The sequence below is a fragment of the Pogoniulus pusillus genome, chromosome 15, assembly GCF_015220805.1.
Source record: "Pogoniulus pusillus isolate bPogPus1 chromosome 15, bPogPus1.pri, whole genome shotgun sequence".
In the NCBI taxonomy this organism is placed as follows: domain Eukaryota; kingdom Metazoa; phylum Chordata; class Aves; order Piciformes; family Lybiidae; genus Pogoniulus; species Pogoniulus pusillus.
Window position 1 is genome coordinate 13285199 of NC_087278.1, and position 5563 is coordinate 13290761.

Genomic DNA, 5563 nt, shown 5'->3' on the forward strand with positions numbered 1-5563 from the left:
CACCTAAAAGTTTGGCCTCTACTATAAGCTCTTGATCTAAGTTCCCTCTTGTAGCCAACAGAAAAAGACAGGTGTGTCCAGATTGTAACTCATCCTTCCACAAACACTTCTCAAGAGTGAGCCTATCCCTAGCACTTAGTGTGGACAAATTCAAGTGAGAAGAATTCCAGCTTTCTTGTTTAAGCTAACAGAAGAAATCTGTGTCTCTGCCTACACTACAGATGTGACAGTGTCTCTCAGTATCTTAGTGACAGTTAAGGGACACAGTTAAGATCTACCCAGTGCAACAGATTCTGCAAGAACAACTTTATTTTAGTGATGCTGCTCACGCAACAGTAACGTGTGCAGGCCTTTGAAACACAGCAGTTTGTAATGGCATATAAACACTTCTACAGGAAAGAAACTGCAAACACTGACAAGTGCCATAACATCTGGAAACCTCTGATACTTCCAGGAAAAGTGCTGAATTTCTCCAGTCATGCCAAGCACGACCATGTGGACAAGAGGTGAGAATATAAGCGTTATGAAAAAAAAAAAAAAAAAGTTCCTAAGCAAGACTTAGCTCTGTAGTTCTCCAGAGCCCCTGCCCAGTAACTCCAGTATATCAGCACTGACAGCCCCAAGGCTTTCATAACCTTAACTGTAATCAGAACTGAACTGGGCAGTAGCCCACATTTCCTTCCTTCCCATCTTCATCAGACCTGCATTCTGTGCTCCCTCTGCAGTACTCAAAACAGAGCCGTAATAGAGCCCAGGTTCTTCACCCATGGGAGATGTAGGGTTTCACTGCAAAGCCATTAAGCAGCTGCCTACTCTCTTGCACAGTAGAATTTAATAAGACATCTTTCAACATACTTAGGCTACTGAGAAATTTCAGTCCCACATGTAGCTGATAGTAGGAGAGACCCCAAAACATGTAACCACAGAATGCAGCTGAATGCAGATGATAACAAATCAACTCACATGAACACTTGCAAATGCATCATAAATTTTGACTATGCTCAAATTTTACTAGAGCTACCTAGTTTTCCCATTTTATATTTTGAATTACTTGCCATAGTTTGAACAAGCTAAATGATTTCATCCTTTTCTGTTTAAAATGAGCATTGATTCTTTTCCCCTGTGATGTGAAAAGAGCCAAAACCAATACAAATGTTTTTATCAAGGAGGCTGTAATGGCACAATTGCAAAGCAAGGCTCCTGACAGACTGAATCTCAAAACAAAGCAGAAAAGATACTGTTATAGCTTCACCTCCAACTGTTGCTCTATTATTCATGGGCATGTTAGAAGCTTCTGCCAAGATTGCTTCTAATCCTTCAAATGGTTCCATCTGGACCATCATCTTGCACGTGTACTTTGAAGTTCTTTGTTGCTTTTGTGGAATGTTTATCCTTGATATTTAAGACATGTTTTAACATATACATTACCTTGATTACAAGTCAGTTCTACTCCATGTACATTTCAAAGGGATTGCTGCTAGCCATATTTAACCCCACCTGGCTGACATTAACTAGCACATATGAACTTCAAGCCATATCCTTTGGATCTACTTACACGACTACTTTTGCCACTGGTGAAAGCAGTAAGTTGATTTTTTTTTTTAATCTAAGGGAGCATGACTTAGGCATTCATGCACTGCCTGTCTTAGCTCCTCCAATAACTTGAAATATTGTCCAAGTGTAATCAACTTCAGTTAGTGAAATATGTCTCAACATACTACATTTCTGTACATATTGTGAAAGAAAGATAACTGATCAGTGGTGAGGAAAAGGCTCAGAAATAAGTTCACCTGTTATAAGAGATTTCACACAAGACCTTAGTCTCAAGAAGCCTTCAGGAAGTGGCTTCTCTTGTCATTTGTTACCTGTGGTACCTCTCCTGTTCATCTAATATCTAAGCCGTTCACAGTTCAGCTCAAAGTAGGAAAGCAATATCACTACCAGTTTGGTATGTGGGGAATCGAGACACAATGTCATTGAAATTCCTACTTTCAAAGGTATTTATGCACTCTCAATAGAAATCTGATGGTCTCAAGGTCAGAAGTGTGCAATAGACCTAGGAACTGAATCCAAGCTTGCACCTTGCTCTTTGGTCCATACTTCCCAAATAAGATGTAGTAATTTGAGAACTGCACTCTGCCCAGCAGCCTCTTTGGCTGAATACCAGTCTGCTCTGAATAAATACATCCTTTGGTCCTCATGCTGTGGAAGTCATAGCTGGCTAGTATTATAGCTCTGCCTCTCAGGCACACTGTAACAGTACTGACCCTACACATAACTCCCTTTCAGAGCTGTGAGATCACACAGGATGAAGGCCACCTGAGCACCTAGTTCCAAGTGTAGCAGAAAAATTATTGTTACAGAGGCAGTACTATCTAAAAGCAGGGTACACTTAGGTAGCTAAAGAATTTTTCAACACAAGTGTGAACTGCTGATCCTTGGAAAATGAAAAATGTTTGGAACTTGAATTAATTTAATGTGATTTCATCCTACTGTGACTTGGTTAATTACATGTAGATAATTTCCTCTGGATTCCACATTCATTTTTTTTTTACATTGCCTGGCTCTGTAGCACCTTCCAACTATCTTTTAATTAGGATTGTCTAATACAAATAACAATTATCTTTTAAAAAAATAAAGAAGAAGAAAAAGAAAAGAGAGGAAACAAGCTTGAGAAAGATTGCTGAAAATAAATAATAGATTCCTGAAGCTCCATGGAGTCTCTAGTTTGACAACAGACCTATTTCCAGTCTGTTACATTCAAAATTTTACCTTAATGAGAACTCTGGAGAATGTTAGATGAACCTCCTACTACCATTCAGTGCTATTTCTAAAAAAAAATTGTAATTTCTTATTTCAAACACATACTTTTCAAAATTACAGAGTCCAGACCACAAGCAAGACACATTTTGGAGCAAGCTGACATATTTGTTCTCATTTAAAGAAGCATACTTCCTCAAAATGCCTTTGACAGCTTTCTTAGCTAACAGCTACTGAGTAGAACAGAAGATATCTAAAGATCTTGATTTCCTTACTGAAAAGTTTGGGCAACCTCACCAAATTGATCACAACATCACAAACCTCTTTTACATCTTACTGCATTTAACTACACCTGCTCTTGACCATTCTTCCACTCCTTTTGTACAGAGATAATTTTAGCTGATCTAAAAGGAGAGGTGGATTTGGTACAGGATATGAGGAATAGAACAGAGAATGGAGAAATTATCCATGAACCTGGAAAATATAAAATCTGAATGACATGATGGACAATTTGAGACTGTAACTGCAAAGCACTTTGACAACAAAGCAATAAGCATTACACTAGATGATTTATCAAGGTTCACACAAGACACCCCTAATACTGTACAGAGTGGATATGCAGATGAGATCTGTTGAAATATACATTTTCAGATATACAGTATGAATAGAACACATGGTGCTTCAAGTATATGGACATTGAGAATGTACTTAGCATATGGATAAACTAATAAGTCAGCTAAAGACTGCATGATAAACATGTAACAGAAGTTGTTACTAATGAAGGAACACAAGATAAAATGTATGTAAAGAATACTGGGTTGGATTCCCTGTTTTCAGCTGGCTTACAAGTTTAACCACTGAGTGCTGTTCTGTCACTAGCAACAGTGAACACTTCTTCCCATTATGCTATCCTAAAGCACTGAGTAAAATAAGCAGATAAGTAGTTTCTCCATCAGTAGAACACTGATAATAGCCAGCAAAAATGCCATCAGATAAACACTTGATATTTTTGTTTCAGGTTTGAAAAATATGCAGTAGAAAAGATTTGAGGGCTACATTTTCACTGAAAGATTCAAAATATCAGTTAGCTGCTCAAAAAAAGGGCAGTGTTTGCTCTGTGCCCTGAGGAACCTGCACACTGGTCAGCATTCATGTTTCTAGCCACTTGTTAAATTCTGGGCTGACAGAATCCACCAAGAGATCTTAAAACTACACAGCAAGACGAACAGTGTATTTTCATGGTACTATCTTTAGTGAACATCAGCTATAAAATAAAGGGAGAATTAATTTCATAAAGTCCCAAACTTAGTTAATGCTCTTTTCATCACTTTACAACTTCCAGGCATTTAAAAAACCCAACAAACTAATAACCGCTCACAGTACCCACTAGGCAGAAGCAAGCTGCATATAGCATTTGCAGTAAAAACCTGAGGCCGTGCAAGATTTGTCTCATTTGATGTTTCAGTTTAAATTCAAAACAGTCCAATACATGAACAGTTTTGGTGAATCTGAATCCTTGCATTTATGTAAATATCATACACACATGTATATGTTTACACAGATTAAACTAATGTTGTTATGGGGAAACAAGTGGAAATATGTTAATGTTTATTAAGTTTTGCTTTGTTTAAATCCCAATGTCAGAGTAAACCTAGGAAAGGAATGTACTGTGTTTGTCAGGTCTTGAGCAGAAGAATGCTAGTATTGTGAAACGTGAGTTTCATACCTGTTTAGGTAAAACACTTAATACTCTCGTATAATGAAGAATGACTACAGGGCATTAAAAGCTGCACAAAACAAAATCAGTCTTGTTATTTCCATTGTGGAGATTGCATACACACATGTTGATGTCAGGTGTGTGGAATGTCTTTGGCTGCCTTCATCTACAAGAAAAAAATCCCTCTCTTCAATTCTAGTGAATGGCAGAACTGGTGGATTATGAAGTGTTTCATATAAATGCTTTTTAAGAGAGCTTTATGTATCTCAGTGAAGTCAGTCCAACTGTTATCTTCACTCAGCAGCTCATATTTCTTCAGAACAAAGCCTAAACGTGTAAGGAAAATCTGCTCTTCAGGCCCTGTATCACCGTGAGGGGAAAACAATCTTTTCCGGACTCAGTGAGATTTTATTTCTGTAAAGGGGCAACACAGAACTACAGATGCTCTAAACCAAGATTTTGTTCCACTGAACAGGCAGTTGGGACCTAGACGCCATGGACCATTATCCTCCTTCCATCTTCCTCAGGCTCTTTCTCAGCTCATGTGAGACCTAGGAACTGTCAGGGGGATGTAATGTGCCTACCTCTCAAGCGATGAACCCAGATGCTGGTGGTCAGTTTTGAATAGCGCGGAGGATCCTCTCGATCCTCTAAGAAACATGGAGCCAGCCCCACTGACAGCAGACATCCGTCTCTGAAGTGATCGGAGACAGGGGGGAAAGGACGGGGATAAAGCCATCAGGACACAGCCGGCAAGGCCACTCTCCCCCGTTCGCCATCTCCTAGGGTCTCCTTTACCACACCCTCGGGGAAGAACTGCGCCTGGTCAGAGACCCAACTACACAAACATCACCACCACCCTTGAATCTAGCGGAAGAAAACTCTTTTGCCGGAGACAGGTAAAGCAACCTACAGGAGCACCGCTGAAGGCCGTTTTACCTCAGCCCCGCCGCAAGGCCCCTTTCGTCCCAAGGTACAGAGTAGGCGGCCCCAGCTGACCCCCGGGGCCGGTGCCTCTATCGCATAAAGCAGGCGGGCAGGGCCGGGCCGCGGCTCCGGCGGGCGGGAGCGCGCTGAGGGGAAGAG